At 34.1% G+C, this 20,302-nt stretch overlaps 1 protein-coding gene across 2 annotated transcripts in view; it reads left to right on the top strand.

The window, feature by feature from the left end:
• CSRNP3 (cysteine and serine rich nuclear protein 3) overlaps nt 1–20,302 on the top strand; it is a 192,253-nt gene that overhangs the window by 17,741 nt on the left and 154,210 nt on the right. The gene's annotated exons all lie outside the window — the stretch shown is intronic.

Raw genomic sequence — 20,302 nt, 5'->3', positions numbered from 1 at the left:
GAGGGGGTTGGGGAATGGGGGAGAAGGTGAAGGGATTAGAAAATACAAATTGGTGGTCACAAAATAGTCATGGGGATATGAAGTGGCGTATGGGAAATATAATCAATAATGTTGGAAAGATTATGTGGGGTGCCAAATGGGTACTGGACTTATGGGGGGATCACTTCATAGATTGTGTAGATGCCTGACCACTGCACTATACACCTGAAGATGATGTAGCATAATATTGAATGTCAATTATAATTAAATACATTTATATATATGTGTGTATATATGCATATATATGTATATATATTGTTTCCCTGAAAATAAGACCTACCCCCAAAATAAGCCCCAGTTAAGATCGTCAGCCAGACGCATTTAGTACGTTATGACGATGTTCCAGAAAAAGATGACATGACTATATTTGAATAAATCTAGATTGTTGTACATGAAAAATAAGACTTCCTCTGAAAATACATTTGAATGCATCTTTTGGAGCAAAAGTTAATATAAGACTCGGTCTTATTTTGGGGGAAATACTGTATAAGACCTGGTCTTATTTTCGGGGAAACACGAAAATAATTTTCAGGGAAAATAATATACACATAATCATTGTGATGTTTTGTATACCTGAAACTAATGTAAAAAAATTAAATAAAAGAAATCAAGGATTGGAAATCCCTGAGACTCTGCAGATGTTTGGACCCTGGTAAACCTCAGATTCAAGGCCAGATACATGCACTACAGTTAAGTGCAGCTTTCTACACACATATACTTCTCCTCAGCTGTCAATGTGAACATCACATAGCTTAATGTGAAATGTTCTGACTTAAAATTCTAGCCATTTGTAGTTGCATTTTTTGTAACAGATGTGCACATGAAGATTTTAAATAGGTGAATCTTTTCCAACGTCTCTGTGTCCATTCAACCACAGTCATTTGCGGAAAGAGGAACTCCACATTAAATTTTGAAGAGTTAGAATCATGCACAGCATAATTCAACAAGGTCAGTAAGAGCCCCATAACTTCACCTTCATAGGATGATGCTTATAAACTTCCTTTGAAGCTGCATTCCATAAGTAAATGTACAAATTAGCCAACACAAAATAGTTGGTGTTCTTTTCCCCCCCACAATAGTTTTTTCTAGCATTATTTTTCTGGGGAATTTGGTTTGGGGTTTTTTAACTCACCAAAACAGCCTTTTAAAATTTAACCTAAAGTTTATACAGTGTGGCTCTGTGACCCCTGGAATTCGGTTTTTAATCATCACTCCCAAGAATTCAGAAGTTTGTTTGGTAGTCATGAATTCTCCCTCATCACTGTTAGAAACATTTAGAATAAAAATAGGTATAATTTATAAGAATGTTTAGTCTTTGTATTATTAAGCTCTTGACTAAAGTACAACTTTTTATGAACTTGTAGAAGTATAAAAAAAAATAAGGAGGTGGTGAAGGAGCACTTGGGAGAAGGAGAAAACAATAACTGTTTTAAGAACAAGATTTTTTAGTTACATTGAAAGGTTATTGTCAGTCAGGGACTTGAGGGGGATAAGTATATTTGAGATTGATCTATAGCCTTTCCACTCCTTCCTCTCAGTGACTATAGAGGACACACACCTTACTGTCACCCGTGGTGCATAGAAGAGTACTGAGCACTGAATGGGGCTTAGACTTCTTCATTGAGTAAATAGATTAATTTCAGACAATTCTATTTTTTTTACATTTTTATTGACAAATGAAGGTTGTATATATTTAAGGTATTCAACATGATGTTTAATTAACACATCCATCACCTCACATACTTTCTTTTTCTTTTTTTTTTTTTGGTAGTGGTGGTGAGAACACTTGAAATTTACCCTCTTGGCAGATTTCAAGTATGCAATATATCATTTTTATAATTGCAATTTAGTTTTTAAAAGCTGGTGAGAATTAGTGCACTGGATGTTTTAATCCTTAGACAAAGCAACAGTATATGCGTACATTTAAAGATCTTCAGGAGCACTGTATTAAATCCATTTTCTGTGTATCGTGAGGAGCTTTCCTTCTCTAAGCCCCGGGGCATTGCAGATGTATCCTACTGTATTCTTCAAGTTTTTCTCTTTAGCCACTCCTGAAAAACATCATCAATCTAGACCCTACTTCTTTGAGATACCACCTCACCTAGTGCAGTGCAGTATTTTCCAGACAACCTATGATTCTTTTTAACCTCCAGCATGCTTACAACCTCACTGGTGTCTATGCCTCTACTAAAATTACAAATTGACTCTCCCGGAAAAATCAATTGCAGGACTTCTCTATGCAAGATACCTATTGATTTCTATAGCTTGTGAGTTCGCAAAGTACCTATAATGTTCATTTAAACACCATCAGGTCTTACAACTGTGGCTCAAGATGCTGTCCAGATGAAAATGGTGTGCTGGTGGTTTAGAGGGGCTTGAAAAATTATAGGTCAGATGCTTGGAATGAGCACCTGAACAGTTCTCTGGAAGGACAAACGTTAGAGAGAAGAGTGGTTTTTAATTTGATAAAAGACTATTTGATAATTATTTTGATATTTGGTTATAATTTTTTTGTTTCATTACCATTGTGAGAGTCTGTGGAGGTGGAGACATCTGCTGTGTACAGAGGAGAAGTTAGACTAGTAAAGAAAGCAGCTGCAAAGTTTGATTAGCATTTTCCAGCACTGCTGTTAATGTACTTTTCTTTGTGAAATTTCCAGGGTTTTGAGGGAAACATTTGCTGATACTTCTCTGTAAGGAAATGGAGATAGACAACACCAAACAACTTGTAATTGAATGTGTGATCAGAACCATGATTCAGGGTAAATGGGAAGGAGGAGTAAGGAAGAATAGATGAAATATGTGAGCTATGGGGGGGTTTCTGTTACTCTGTGCTATTCTTAGCTTGATCTCCAATATAAAACCTTATTAATTATTTTATAAAGTTGGGCAACTTGTGGAAGAAAACTCATTTAAATTTTTTTGAGAGGATCCAATGCTCTCTGTTTAACCTACTAAGATAGAAACAATAGTAAGGAATCAACACTCATTATAAATTCAGAGATTAGAACCAAGGGCCTTTGGCAACATCTAGGCTGATTCCCATATTTTTTTTTAAATTGATGCCTAGTATTTTTGTTTTGTTTTATTTTTTAAATTTTATTGGGGAATATTGGGGAACAGTGTGTTTCTCCAGGGCCCATCAGCTCTAAGTCATTTTCCTTCAATCTAGTTGTGGAGGGCGCAGCTCAGCTCCAAGTCCAGTCGCCGTTTTCAATCTTAGTTGCAGAGGGCGCAGCCCACATTCCACGTGGGAATTGAACCAGCAACCTTGTGGAGAGCTCGTACTCTAACCAACTGAGCCATCCGGCCACCCCGATGCTTAGTTTTATTGTCTTAAAAAAAAGGGGGTTACTTATTTGAAAATACAGCTAAGTACTTTCTTATCTATGATTATATACATTCATATACTGAACATATCTGTTATTTAGACAAATCCTGTTATATGCCATTTACTATAAAGTTCTTAACAATGAGCATGGGTATGTTATCCTTTTGAGATAATGAAAGAATGTATCAAATCTTCATTTGTGTTCCAAACATTAGAAAGAAAGTTACCATAATAAATCGTAAGCCTGAGAAGTGGAGTACAGCATAAGGAATAGAGACAGTGGAAATGTAACGGCTCTATGCAATGTCAGAGGGGTAGTAGATTGGGGAAGGGGGTTATCACTGTGAGAGGGATATAAATGATAAATGTCTAACAATTACATTATTTTGTACACCTGAAACTAATAAAAAAGGTAATAATACACAACCCTCCCCCCCACAAAAAATCTTAAACCTGGAAAGCTATGAAAAAAGACCCACCCACAACTCTTCCCCTCAGCACATAAGTTGTTTTACAGATGTGGAGACTGAAGTCTGTGGAAGGTAACTTGACAAAAATCCAAGTGTGAGCTAGTAGCAGAGGACTTCATTGGAGATTTCTGGAGTCTCTGATGGGTCTGTTACATCACTGACTACAAGCAGAGGGACCCAATCATCAAATGAAAGACATGGCTTTATCTTTTGTGCCAGCTCCTCTTAGAAATAGGATGAATGAGTCCATCATTCTGTAAAAGTAATTGGAGTCTTATCTCCTTTTGCCTTTTTTTTTTTTTTAAGTTGGGTTCTGGTGAAAGTGCTATGTCCTAGATGTAATATAATATCAGTGATGAGTCTATGAATAAATTCAATGAGCTAAAGAAATAGTGAACAGATAATTTAGTTGAGTGTGAATAAACAATTTGCCTTCCCCTTTCTATAAGTAAGTGACAGGGCAGACTGTTGAGACTTTCATTGTATGTTACTGACATTGATGGAAATATCTTACAGCAAACATGTTGTTTTACATTTGTATGAAGGAAATTGGTTTGTCTTGGTGACATAATGCTGCTTGTGATAATGTGAAAGTGTTACAATGAAAAGAAGGTGAGATGAAGCATGCAATGTGCATCTTTAACAGGAACTAACAAATCCAGGGTTACTTCATTTACTTCAAAACTAAAACCTTCGTACATTCCACTTTTGCCAGAGGGGTGAATGGGCATCTTGGACTCCCCCCACCAAAAAATAAAAAAAAATAAAAATAACATCTTTCCATTCCTTGAACTCCAGGACCTTACATTACTTGTTCAATAATTCAAGACCTCAGAAACCCACTTACCTTGCATTTCGATTAGAGTCACCTAGTCACAGCTTCTGATTAAATGGAGTAATTATATTCCATTTGCTGGCTAGGTACAGAATAGGCTTTTTATTTGCTTATTTGTTTTAAGCTCTGAAAAACTTAACTTGAATTTGGCTTTAAATTTAAAAGCATAATTGGATCGAATTTCACATAAAATTTTATATATTAATATCATAATGAATCTAGAAAAATGCTTATTACTTGTGATTTCAGCTCAGTTAGCTATCATAAAAAAACTAAGTGTTAAGGTAGTCTTGGTGGTGTTAATGGTAGTATTTCTCACATCATTCAAGAAATAGGGCTTTATTAACATAAGAAGTACATCATAGAAAATCTTCCAATTTCCCACATCTGTTATTTACTCAGGATGTTCATAGGTGGAATTGATATTGTAGCTTTATTTCATAAAGAGCACAAGAATGAAAGTTACTATTAAATATTAATATTAAAGATACCGTCTTTACTTTTGTGACCAGAATATTTTCATCAGGCAGTGTAGTTTGTTTAGAAATATTTCTTAGAGTATTTGCATTTTACAAACCTCTTGACAAGAATCACATCCTTATTTTGGGGTCACCTAGGAATAATCACGGCAATAAATAAATGACTGCCCAACTGCAATATATCATGACTTAAAAAATGTATCCAGATGAATTTAGATGATTACTATTCTACTAGCCATTTTCAAAGTACCGTGATTTTTCAGCTTTGGTTTGGGTACCAGAGATTGGTTGGCTTTATACTTGTTTATGATGGTGATGATGAAATCATAATGCCTGAAGCAAATGTCCTTGTTTCTCAAAAGATTTTAAAATTCATCATGCAGATCAGGCAATCTGATGCTTTCTGACAGCTAAAGGAAAATGTGTGTGTGTGCATGTGAACGCAGAAGAGAATTAAACATGGTCCTGCTTAAAATAAAAAGAAAATAAAAAAGGAGCCTGTTGGTGCTATTTCTGAATTGGTTGCAATATTTAACCATTTCAGTCTGGAAAGTACATGTTTGCACTCTGAAACTATTACTTCTTTTCTTGCCTCAGGAATTTGGGGATAAACTGGGAATGTTTTAGGGCCCCAGAATCATTGTACCGTATGTTTTATATGTTCACTGATAGTGAGCTGCAATGAACTAGAACAATTAAATGTCTCAAATTTACTGAATTTCATTGAGAGTTGAATTAAGATTAAAAGTGTAGTTTTTAAATGTAATGAAGGAAGAGCAATCATAATAAATATAACAAAAGATAAATATTGGGTTTTCAACCAAACCAACACATAAATTCTAGAAAGTCATTTTCTTTTAATGATATTTAATTTTGAGGTAAGAAAGTATTTGTAGTGAGTTAAACTTGAAATGGAAACAATTTTTTGCATTTGGTTTTATCTTATCTCACAAATGTAATAATGGGACAGTAATAAAGACTGATGTTTGTAATTTACAATTTTAGGAGTATGAATGAACTATTATGAAACTTGGGTTTTATAATAAACTATGAGTAAATCACTTTAAGGTCCTTAGTGGATATTTGCTGTGGTCTAAATTAGCATAACCTCTCCCCCCTCCACAAAAACCCCAAACTCTCTGAAAATAATTTCCAAAGCACTGTGAGTGCTGGTGAAGATTGCTAGGCAGAGTGTTAAAAGCACTAGATATTTCTGATATTTCTGATTGAAATACAGCAGTGGGTCCCATTAATTGTGACATCATGGAGACCAGAGATGCATGCAGTGCTATATATTTTTATGCCATGATTGGACAATAATGTTGGTAGAATTAATTGTAACATGAAAATGCTCATATTTTAATTTTAAATCATATTAGTAAAATTCCTTTGAAGTATTCACAATGAGAGAATACTTAATATATTTCATCTTTAAATTTGCTCTAGTACCTGTAACTTCTACATTTAAAAAAAAATGTATAGACTTTAAATCTTAGCAATGTCAGAGTTGGGGGTGCTTAATTCCATCTTCGAGGAAATAGGTTTGGAAGAAATAATAATTATTAATTTTAAACATAGCTAATTTTTCTGGCATAGCCTGTCCTACCTAGTTCATGATTTCCCCCAATATGTTGTCCATTACCTTCTTGCTATGTCAGATCTGACTTTCTGCTATTTGCTATTTCTATGACATCATTTTGGCTTGAAGAGAGTAGTACATATTTTATATATACACATTTTCATCTGATACGTGTACTATCTCCAAGCCAAATGATGTTATTATAATAAATATAATATATTACATATGTATATATACTATATATATCATATATATGTTGGCATACACACATTTTAAGGACTTTATACTTAACAAAAAAGTTGATGATTAGGCTGATAGTTATGTTGGTCATTAATCAGTACTAAAATTAAATGCTATGCTAAGATCATGGCTACGTAAGACATTATACGTTTGGCCTAGATTTTTAGAAAAATGCATAAAGTTGGAGAGATTGCCAAAGGAAACCTAGGGAGTAAACTTGACTAAGTAATTTATGGACACTAATAAAGAAGCCTGTATATTTTTAAATTCCCCTCAATATGAGATAAGCAAATGTTTGATGAAAAATGAAAGAATAAATGGAATCCCAAAATGATAAACACAGGTAAACATTGTTATTTTCAGCAGAATAACTCCTTTTTAGCATTTACTAGCTTTGCAGCTAGAAAATGGAAATGGTTGCAATTTATAATTACAAATTCTTTAAGCTCCTTGGTGGCAAGTGTTGTGTGTCCTATATTCCCCTACATTGTTTAATGTTAATAATCATAATACCAAACTTGATTATATGCAATAATTTTGTCATTTGCCCAACATTGTGCTAGATACTTCAAACAAATTATTTCATATTATTCTCACAGTGTTAGGTACTAAATAAGGTTATTTTGGTTGGCACGCTCATGACTTTTTTCTAGATATGACATGACAATCAAATGATTTCTGACATCTTAAAAATGACACGAGTGATCTGGAATAGGCTAACTAATTGTATAAAATTAATTAAGACTGTTGGATTCAATTGGGGTGGTCTTTAATAGGTACAAACCCAAGAAAAATTTGTTTCCATATCAGATGTTAATGCACTTTTTATTTATGCATATAGTATTGTCTGTATAATCAAAATCATACCCCTAACTCCCTATGTAGTTTATTGACCTTTAAAATTTTTGTACGTTAAAATTCAGTGTTCTAAGATTAGAACTTTGAAATATTTCAATCAATATATTTTTATTTATTACTTTAAAAAGCCAAATATATCAAAAACTGTAGCTTTAAAGATGAGTTTTTGCAGTATTTTTTCTTATGGTAAAAATATAACTGCACGATATACTGTGCAGTTGGTCCAATAATCTATGAAAACCCATGCAGTGAATTACTTTGTGGCCAATAAAAACAGTGGAATGAATGTATTTATTGACATAAAAAATACATTCAGATTAATAAAGAAGTTTGCAAAATTCTATTACAGTTTCATCCTATTTATAAAGCCTTATGTGTGAGGTATGAATGTAGTAAGATGCAGAAGTAAAAGAGAAATACATATTTCCTATAGAAATATAGTAAATCTTAAGAGAAGTGTTCTATGGATAGTGGAATTGTAAGTGGTTTTTGTTATTTATATATTTTTCAATACTTCACAATATCTGTCTTCTCAATTTGTTTTCATATATTTTAGCCTAACAAGACTTACTGTGTTCATTCATTGTAATGGCTTACTAGAAGTCCTGCTGTTATGACATGCTTATAAATAAATCTTAGACTAAATCTCTAAGGTGGAAATCATAGTTCAAAGGGCATCCTTTTAATTGCCCTCTAAAGCTTTCCCATGTATATGCCTACTTTTAGTAATAGAGTGCCTGTTTCTCCAACATCTGGTCAAACTAGATATTCATCTCTTTCTCTCTCTTTCACTTTCTCTCTCTCTCTCTGTCTCTCTGTCTCGCTCTCTGTCTCTCTTTCTGTCTCTCTCTTTCTCTCTCTCTCGCTGTGTGCATACATGTGTATGTACATACATACTGTATAACTTGGCCAATTTGGTAAGTAAAAACTGATAATCCATTGGTGTTTTAACTTGAATTTTTCTGAATACTAGGAAGCTGATTCTTGATATATTTATTTATTTATTTTATTTATTTTTGTGAGTGTGTAAATTTTCTATTTTGGTTCTCTTTTATTATGGTGATTTTCTTTTTCATTGTTTTTTAATGTTAAGGATTACTTGGTTAACACATTTACAGTATCTTTCCTGTCTTTTCATTTCTCCTTTAACTTTTTATATTTGCCATAGAAATATGTTTATGTGATTAGATATAAAACGGATTTGGCCCCTAGGAAATGCTTGTTAGGCAAGCCTTCTCTGCTCCCAAAATAAATTGCCCACAAATAATCTTTTCTAGCACTTTGATAATTTTTATTACATATTTAAATCTTTAGACCATTTGAAAATTATGTTGGCATATAGTATAAGATAGGAAGATAATTGACCAATTTTTTAAATCATATGTTGATTAATATTTCCTATTGATTTGAAATTCTATTCTTATGTTGAATTAATTTTTACACATACGATCAGTGTCTGTGGTTTCCTTTCTATTTCATGTATGGTTATTCCTAAACTAATAATAGCATTATATTATGACTCTGTAGGAAGTTTTATCTTCTTACATAGGAGTTCCCAATTTTCTTTAATCAATACTGTGAACAGAAACACAATACATTATCATACTCTTTAAAGACTCTATATAAGTTATTCTCACATGATTATTATTAGAATTTTTAAAAGAACATTGTCAAGATTGACATCTTTACAATATTGCCTTTCCATTCAGGAGTGCCATATATCTTTCCATATTTAACTGTTACTTTACCCACAGTAGAGTTTTGTGATTTTATTTTTTTTCTTGCACTTTACTTTCCTTGCTGAGTTCCTAAGTTTTTAAAATATTTTCATGCCGATTATGAATGACACTTTTTAATACATATTCTAACAGATTATTTTTGGTACTAGGAAAGGCCTAGATTTTTTATTTCTTGTAATTGAAATGTTTCTAGGGTTTCACCTTTAATTTGGCCTTTATCCTACATTAAGAAGGTATCCTTCCATTAAGAGTTTTCTTAATTGATAATGAATATAAAGTTACATCAAATTCTTTATTAGTACTTATCAAGATAATTCCATTTTTTTATTGACCTGTTAATATGATGAACTGAAAAAAAATGTTTCATAATATAAAACTATTATTGCCTTTGACTGTATTTTAACATAAAGATAAGCTATTGAATCTCACGTGAGGATCTAATTTAGTCTGGCAATGTGTGTGCATAAAGGGACCCTTAAAAACGTTCAATGTTATCTTAAAATCCATTTAAAAACAGAAGTGTTTCATTAAGAAAGAAGTGCTGGAGCCACCACTCTTCCTGATTCAAAATACATAGGGTGCCAAAAAAATGTATACACATTTTAAGAAAGGAAAACTATTAAAATTGTAATACTCAATATATACCGATAACAATAGATGAACACGTTTGACTTCTGCAATTACAAGAGGTGCTCAGAGTGGTTTCCACCAGCGTCTGATTACAGCGAACTACTGCTTGAGCAACGTTGACCAAAGTGTCCACCTGTATACATTTTTTTGACACCTCCAGTATATTAACAAAGCTAGAGCAATTGAAACATCGTACTGGCATAAAGACAGACACACAGAATACAGACCCCCAAAATAAACCCATGAATGTATGGTTAACTAATATTTAGAAAGGAGTCAAAAATACCCAATGGAGAAAGTACAGTCTCTTCAATAAATTGTGTAGGAAAACTGGACATTCACAAGTGAAAGAATGAAACTGGAACTCTATCTTAAACCAGTTACAAATATTAACTTGAAACAAATTAAGGGACTTAAATGTAATAACCTGAAACTGTAAAACTACTAGAGGAAAAAATAGGAAAAAAACCTCTCTGATATCATTTTTGGATATGACACAAGCACAAGCAACAATAGCAAAAATCAGCAAGTAGAACTACATACAACTAAAAGACTTCTGCAGAGCAAATGTAACAACCAACTAAATGAGGCAACCTACAGAGTGGAGGAAACGTTTGCAAACCACATATTTGATAAGGGGTTAATACTCCAAAATATATAAGGAATGTATACAACTCAATAACAAGAAAAAAATGGGCAAAGGACCTAAATAGAATTTTTCAAAGAAAACATACAAATGGTTAACAAGTACATGAAAAGGTGCTCAACATCTCTAATGATCAGAAAAATACAAATCAAAACTAATGAGATATCGCTTCACACCTGTTAGAATGGCTGTTATCAAAAAGATGAGAGATAACACATTTTGGCAAGGATGTGGGAAAAGGGAACCTTTGTGACTGTTGCTGGGATTATAAACTGGTGCAAGACAGTATGGAGATTCCTCAAAAAGTTAAAAATAGAACTACCATATGATCCAGCAATTCCACTTCTGGGTAAATATCAAAAGAAAAATAAATTACTATCAAAGAGATACCTGCACTCCCATTGCATCATTTATAATAGCCAAGATATGGTAAACAACCTAAGTGTACATCAGTAGATGAAAGAATAAAGAAAATGTGATATATGTACATATCACAGCTATTAAAAAAAGAAAATTCTGCTATTTGCAACAAAATGGATGGAGCCTAAGGCAATTACGCTAAGTCAGACAAAGACAGACAAATACTGTATGATCTCACGTACTCATACATCTGAAATCTTAAAAAAAAAAAAATCAGACTCTTAGAAACAGAGTAGACTGATGGTGTAAATGGGGAGATAATTGGTCAAAGTCTACAAAAAATTAAATAAAATATACTTCAAAATGCATTTCAAATTCACACATACGTACACATACAAAAAAGTACTACCAATAACTCTTAAAGATTTGATCCTTTATTTTAATTTTGGATGCTTTTAAAGCACTATTTAATCCTCAGACGACAACCTGATATGTGAAGGTGGTGGTCTTGGTGGGATTATTCTCATTTACCAAGAAGGATATTGATAATCAGAAAGGATAAGTAACATGACTATATAAATTCCTTACATATATCACAAGTCTATTAAGATTCTATTCCTAAAAGAATTAATGGAGTACACTGTTTATTGAAGACCACACTGCAAATGTGTTACAGAGTACAGACAGTAAAAGTGTCCTCCTGTCCCAGGAAATATACATGCTGGATGAGAAGTCCAGATGATTAGACATGGGAAGTATCATTTTCAACTGGTTCCGTGTATAGAATAGAGAAAAACTAACTCTGATATCCAAGAAACTTTGACCTGGAGAGGGTACATCATTAAATGGAAACAAACGGGTTTTGTGGTTATAAGATAATTCTTCAAAAAAAAAATACTTACTGTCAAGTAACATCTGACTCCCAATTTTAGATAATTAAACAAACAAAACATTGTTAACCACCTTTAGGATTCCAAGGATTTCTATCCTATAACTCAAAACCCATGGATTTCAATTTTCCACTTCACTGGAGAGTAGTAAAAAGATGAAGTGTAGATATTGCTTCATGCAAAAGAAGGAAAAGATAGAAACATTAGTGTTCAGTACAAATAAATAGATACAGTATTGACTGGGCCTCCTTTAGGTTTTTTTTGCAAATGGATTAAAGGATAAATCATCCACTTATTTTTTTAAAAAAATCTTTCCTTGATTGCTAAGATAGGATAAAAGAACAAAATTCTCTGTTTAGCATCCCACATATTGTGGCTGCAGTTTAAATACGTTTTTGTTTCTTTGTGGACAATTTTTGTTTTGATAGCCTCCATCTGGCATTGATCTACATTCTTTTTGTAGTCTGATTACAGGCATGAATCAAAGAAATCAACTGGCTCCTCTATCTTAAAAGGCTGGGAGAAATTACACCACTCACACACACACGCTATTTAAATTTTCTGTTTAAGATAAAAGAGAATTCATTCAGTATTATGGTCAACCAAGACCTGGCAGCATAACCACATTCACTTAACTTCTTTTACTACTAATCATGACTATATCCATTCTTTTTTAAAATTTAATTTTATTAGTGTCAGGTGTACCAAACAACATAATGATTTAGACATTTACACCCCTCACAAAGTGAGAACCCCACCAAGTCTACTACCCTTCTGACATATATATCTGTTACAATACCATTGAATATATTCCCTATGCTGTATTTTATAGTGCGTGAATATATCTAAATATATACATAGTACCTCATTGCCGAATATCACTATGGTCACCTTCGAAGTACCCTTGGGAAGCTATGCACTGACGCCAGTGTCTAGTCCACCCTTCAAAGCAATTCTGGAACTCTTTTTCTGGAATGGCCATCAGAGCTGTTGTCATATTACCCTTCATGTCCTGAATGTCATCAAAATGTCTTCCTTTCAATATTTCCTTTATCTTTGGGTTAATAAAGAAGTCATTGGGGGCCAGATCAGGTGAGTAGGGAGGGTGTGCCAATACAGTTATTTGTTTACTGGCTAAAAACTCCCTCACGGACAGTGCCGTCTGAGCTGGTACATTGTCATGTTGCAAGAGCCATGAATTGTTGGTGAAAAGTTCAGGTCATCTAACTTTTTCACGCAGCCTTTTCAGTGCTTCCAAATAGTAAAGCTGGTTAACTATTTGTTCAGTTGGTACAAATCCATAATGAATAATCCCTCTGATGTAAAAAAAGAAAGTTAGCAACGTCGTTGCAACAAGTTCGTGACTTAATTGTCAGACCTCATATATATATTTAATTACAGTTTACATTCAGTATTATTTTATATTAGTTTCAGGTGTACAGCACAGTGGTGAGGCATTTATATAATCTATGAAATGATCCCCGATAAGTCCAATACCTGTCTGACACCCTACATAGTCTTTACAACATTATTGATTATATTCCCCAAACTGTATTTCACATCCTGTGACTATTTTATGACTACAATTTGTACTTTCTAATCTCTTCACGTTCACACCCATTCCCCAACCCCCTCCCGTCTCGCAACCATCAATTTTTTCTCTGTATTTGTGAGTCTATTTCTATTTTATTTGCTTCTTTATTCTTTAGATTCCTCATTAAGTGAGATTGTCTGGCATTTGTCTTTCTCACTCTGACTTATTTCACTTAGCATAATATCCCCTAGGTTCATCCATGTTGTTGCAAATGTTAAGATTTCATTCATTTTTATGGTAGAGTAACACTCCATTGTAGAAATGTAACACAATTCCTTTATCCAGTCATCTATTGATGGGCATTTCGGTTGTTTCCATATTTTGGCTATTGTGAATAGCACTGCAGTAAACATAGGGGGTGCATATATTTTTTCAAGTTAGTGTTTTGGATTTCTCTGGATAGATACCTAAGAGTGGAATTGCTGGGTCATAAGGTAGTTCCAGTTCCAGTTTTTTTGAGATACCTCCGTACTAATTTCCATAGAGGCTGCACCAATCTGCAATCCCACCAACAGTGCACAAGGGTTCCCTTTTCTCCACATCCTCTCCAACACTTGTGTTTGTTGATTTATTGATGATAGCCGTTCTGACTGGAGTGATGTGGTATCTCATTGTGGTTTCCATTTGCATTTCTCTGATGATTAGTGATGTTAAGCATCTTTTCATATGTCTGTTGGCCATCTGTTTGTCTTTGGAAAAATGTCTATTCATGTCCTCTGGCCATTTATTAATTGGATTGTTTGGGTTTTTTTGGTGTTGAGTTGTGTGAGTTTTTAAGTAAATTTTGGATATTAACCCCTTATCAGATGTATCATTGGCAAATATCTTCTCCCATTCAGTAGGATGTCTTTTTGTTTTGTTGATGGTTTCCGTTGCTGCAAAATAAATTTTCAGTTTTATATAGTCCCATTGGTTTATTTAAATTTTGTTTCCCTTGACCAAGAAGATCTATCAGTAAAAATATTACTAAGAGAAATGTGTGAGAGTTTACTTTCTATATTTTCTTCTAGGAGTTTTATGGTTTCAGGCCTTACATTTAAGTCTTTAATCCATTTTGAGTTTATTCTTGTGTATGGTGTAAGAAGGTGATTCAGTTTCATTTTTTTGCCTGTATCTGTCCAGCTTCCCCAGCATTATTTATTAAATAGACTGTCTTTATCCCAATGTAAATTCTTGCTTTCTTTGTCATAGATTATATAACCATATAGGCATAGATTTATTTCTGGGTTCTCTATTCTGTTCCATTGATCTGTGTGTCTCGTTTTGTGTTAATACCATGCTTTTTTGATTACTATAGCTTTGTAGTATAATTTGTTGTCAAGTAGCATGATAACTCCAGGTTTGTTCTTCTTTCTCAGGATTGTGGTTATTCAGGGTCTTTTATGTATTTATTTATTTTTAATTGGGGAATATTAGTGTGTTTTTCCAGGACCCATCAGCTCCACGTCAAGTCGCTTCTTCTCAATCTAGTTGTGGGAGGCGCAGCTCGGCTCCAAGTCAAGTCGTTGTTTTTGTTTTTTTCAGTCTAGTTGTGGAGGGTGCAGCTTACTGGCCCATGTGGGACTCGAACTAGCAACCTTGGTGTTATGAGCACCGTGCTCTAACCACTGAGCAAACCGGCTGCCCATCGGCAGCTCAGCTCCAAGCTGAAGCCGTTGTTTCTCACTGGTCCATGTGGGACTCGACCCAGCGACCTTGGTATTATGAGGACCATGCTCTAACCACTGAGACAACCGGCCACCCTATTCAGGGTCTTTTATGGTTCCATATAAATTTTTGGATTATTTGTTCTAATTCTGTGAAAAATGCCATTGGTATTTTGATAGGGAATTGCATTGTATTTTTATATTGCTCTGGGTATGGACACAGTAATATATAAACATCTGGGTATGGACATTTTAACTTTATTAATTCTTTCCTATCCATGAGCATGGTATGTATTTCCATTTGTATTTTCTTTAATTTCTCTCCTCAATGTCTTATAATTTTCTGAGTACAGGTGTTTTACTTTCTTGGTTAAATTTATTCCTAAGTACTTTATTTTATTTCATTTTTTTGATGCAGTTGTAAATACGATTGTTTTCTTAATTTCTCTTTCTGTATATCCATTCTTTAATTTCATTTTGTTTACTGGTGATATTCGGCATTTATCCTAGCATCTCTTTAAAATGTTTAGTTAACGAATATGGTCATATTAGTCAAGACTTTTTATTGCAAGTTAAAAAAAGCCCTACACAATCTAGCTTAAATAAAGAAAAGGTATCTTAGTTTATGTAACTGAGAAAGACAAGGGTCATATCAGGAAAAAATGGTCTCGGGCTCAAATGACAACCTCAGGTGCCCTCCCTAGCCCCTTTTATTTGTATCTCTCCTTTGATGGGAGGTCCTCATTTTCTTCTACTGCATATGAGGTTATAGCTTTTCTTAATGATCTGTGGAAGATTATGTGCCTCCACATACGAGACATATACATCTTCCTAGCACTGTGATCTTGAAGTTAAGGAGCAGTCTCTGCCACTTCTGGCTCCAACAGTGTAAATGGTGAAATAACTGATGTCTTTGTGAGGATTTTCTTAATGTGTCAATTATGTGTCCACTTGTGTTCAGGTCCAGTCTTGCCCTTCCTCTGAAAATTGCATTTCCTCTGACTTCATATGGATTTAGCTAATAAAAGGCCCCAGTGGGACAATGGAAAGCAGGATGAAGGGATAAATCAGAGTATTCCAACCCACTCATCCATGCATCAGGTGGTATCTCCTTCCAGTGGTCACTGCATCTTCTCTATGGTTCCAGCCCTTGCTGTAATAACACTGCTTTTATGGTCACAGCCCCCATGCAGCAGATCTGCCTCCCACCGGTAAGCACCAGGTCTTGGGCTCTAGTGACATCACTCCTTCCTTTGTGCCTCCAGGTAGCCGGGCGTAAGCATCTTCCTATTGTTGCTAATCTCTGAGTTCCTTTGTTTTCTCTGTTTTGTTTGGCAACACAGCTCTTTAAAAAAGAAAGAAAGAAAACAATAACAGCAACAACAACAAAACACCAAATTTATATCTAGTTCACTATATGAGATTCCTTCCATTGGATCACATAGTATTGACTCTTTTCTGAACTGAACCCTGACTGATAACCCTAGCTTTGGTCACATGCCTTTCACTAAACCAATAACTGGCCAAGATATGAGGTCCTTTGATTGGCTAGATCTCATTCATTTACCCATTTTTGTAATAAAAATAATGAGACGTAGAGTATGTTACCAGAACAAAAATGGGAGGATTAAAAATATATTGGGTGACCAATAATAATGGCTACCATATTAATAATTCATTTTCATCCCATAGTTAATAAATATGAAGATCTAAATTATTTTTGAAAACAGCACTATAATATACAATAAAATTCTTCATAAATGAATAGTGAAACTATCTCACACCAATTGCCTTTAATATTTTTAAAGATCCTATCCTATTCTGTCCTTTTTTACCTTTTTATGGTTAATAAAGAGAATTAATACATTAAAGATCTGCTATGAGTCACATGTTGTTTTAAATGCCTTACTTATCTTCCCTACAAAATACAAAACCAGAGTTCATATGCCCATTTAACAGATGGAGAAACTGATGTTAAGTAATTTGCCCGAAGTCACAGAGGTAAGAAAGATGAAAAACATCAGAAAGATGTCAACCTGTGTTTTTGGTAGTCTAGAGCCTACGCACTTATTATGTTACCATGCCACTAATATTTCTCTCCCAACTGCATTGACTCTGCCTTTCTCTCATCATGTTTTTAAACATATTCACCCACAGTTCATTCAGTACTCACCTTATGGTAAAATCACTTGATTATAAAGTCAACTATTTTGAAGTCCATATACAAATAGACTTCTGTAATGAAATCCATTGTATGTCCAGAATGGATCCCTCTTTTCTTTATCCACACTTTATACTTGATATTGGAACCATGTACTCTATGATGTTACAGGCAGACCAATTTGGGGACAGATCACTCTGCCACAGCACGCAATGTTTCTGAAATGTAAAGAAGTTGAAAAAACATTTATTAAATATTAGATGCTGGGCACTCTCTAGAGGGAAATCTGTGGGAGGCTTTTTTACGTCTTATTGTGGCACAGGAGGTAAGGACATATTCTTATATGACAGAAAGTCTGACTTGTTCCTCAGTTTTTAAAAGAAAATGAAAGTTTTCAGGGTAGCCCCACCAAGCATTCAAGACTTTATTCAGGCATTTCTACCCTGTGGGACAGTAACCCTCTGGTTTCCAAGAGGGAAAATGCCCATCACAATTAAGACAGCTACAGTACGTAGGCTGCTCCATTAAAACTTGAGAGAACAAATGCTGGAAAGATCTTCCTTTTTTATTCTTGTCAGTAGATACTGATTTTTCTTTTTTTAGGTTTGATTTCTATTTTCTGCAGCTGAGCATGAAAGTACACTGACTAACACTCTGCAGTTTAGCTGTGTTCCTAAGGCCATCTGTAAGAATTTATGCATTTCCTGGGAATCTGATCAATTCTAGCAGCGATTTTCTATTTTTCTCTGAAATTAAGGAACCCGGCAATCAATTTGATATTTAAAAGTTGGTTTCTGCCTGAAAAAAAATGTGGGCCCAATGTCCAAACAAATTTTTGTGCTTCAAAATTGATTTCCCTGAATAATTCTCTTTAATGTAGACATGCATGATGAGTTTTTATGTGAGGTCATAAATATATTACAGAATTTGTTTAAATCTTCTGTCTTCCTCCCTTTGTCCTTCCTTTTTTCTCTCTTTTTATTTTGCTTGGCTTTTCCCTCTCTTTCTCCTTTGTCCTTCATCCACCTCTCTTGCTCTGGTAGGTCACTCTTATTGACCTAGTTAATATTCTTTTATATTTTTAATATCATATTCATAGATAAACATACATACATATTCCCAGAACTATTTTTTTCAAAATGAACCATATATAAATTTTTCTTCATCTTTTTTTTTAATTGAATAATACTTTATGGAAATTTTCTATGTTATTTTTTATAGCTCTTATTTTATTCTTTTTAATGGCTGCAAAATATTCCAAGGTATGGAAATATCACATTTTAATCAATCTCTCCCCTATGAGCATTCATTTGTTTCAGCTTAGTTTTTATGTTTATGAGCAAGGCTGTAATGCATGTTCTTTTGAAACTGACTTTGCATACTGGTGCTTTACTTTTTATGGGATAGATTTCTCAGAGTAGGAAAATTGACTCAATAGATATTGGTATATTGCTTCTTCAGAAAGGCAGCAAAACCCATACTTCTACCAGCTTTGGGTGCAATTACACTTTTCCCATAAGTCACAAGCAATAGATGTTTATTTGTTCATTGAACAGGATAAATTCCCTGCCCTCATGATGTTTACATTGCTAGTCAAGAAGAATAATAAGCTAATAAGTGAATAATACGATAATGTCATAAATGTGCTATGAAGAAAAATAAAGCAAGGTTAGGATTTAGGAATAAGGGTGGCTATTTTAAAGAAGATGGTAGTAAGAGGCTTCTCCAAAAAGATTCTATTTTGATACAGACGTGGTGAAGTGAGGGAGGAGGCCATGCAATATGTGGAATGGAAGGAGACTTCTAAAGAGATAGAAGAGCAAATGTGAGATGTCGGTAAAGAGCTTAACACTTGTTCGAATAGGCAATGGAGGAGCCAAGGGAGAAGACAAAGATACCAAGTGGGAGGTTATTGTCAGGTAGGAGAAGTGAGAGATGTGGAGACTTGATGGGAAATAGTCAGATTCAGGATATATCTTAAAGCAGGGGTGTCCAAACTGCGGCCCGCGGGCCAGCTGCGGCCCGCAATCCATTTTTTATTGGCCCGCAGCAAATTCCAAAAATATATTTAGTTTACTTAAATAAACCAGGTGAGGCAATACGTACTTCACCTCGAGTGAGTGGCCCGGCTGTTTGTATATTTTACCGCATATGGCCCTTGGTAAAAAACGTTGGAAAAAGTTTGGACACTCCTGTCTTAAAGGTAGAACTGACAGAAGAGACTGATTGTTTGGATATGGGGTTTAAAAGAAAGAGATAAAAATGAATTCCTAGGCTTTTTAAACTAAATTTTTACTTTGTAATAATTTTAGATTATTGGAAAAATTGCAAAAATAGCACAGAGTTGTTCCCACAGACCCTTTGCTCAGCTTCCCCAATGTTAACATCTTACACAACATGGTACACTTACCCAAACAAAGAAACTAACATTGGTATATAGTACTATTAACCAAACCATAGACTCATTTCAGAGTTCAGAGTTTATCCATAGATGTCCTTTTCCTATTCTAAGATCTATTCAAGGGTACCACATCAAATGTAGTCATCACATCTCATCAGTTTCTTCTCATTGGTGACAGTTTCTCAGTCTTTCCTTGTTTTTCATGACCTTGACTATTTTGACAAATACAGTTAGAATATTCCTTACATTTCTTTTTTTCTGGGGTTTTCTCATGATTAGACTGTAGTTATGGATCTGGGTGGAGGATACTACAGAAGTGAAGTATACTTTGTATTAAATCGTATCAGAGAGTTAATGATATCAGCATGATGTATCACTGGTGATATTGTTAGTCATTTGATTAG

The sequence above is a fragment of the Rhinolophus ferrumequinum genome, chromosome 8 (assembly GCF_004115265.2).
Source record: "Rhinolophus ferrumequinum isolate MPI-CBG mRhiFer1 chromosome 8, mRhiFer1_v1.p, whole genome shotgun sequence".
Taxonomy (NCBI): Eukaryota; Metazoa; Chordata; class Mammalia; order Chiroptera; family Rhinolophidae; genus Rhinolophus; species Rhinolophus ferrumequinum.
Note: the sequence above shows the minus strand (reverse complement) of the source record. Positions and strands in the feature narration are given on the sequence as shown.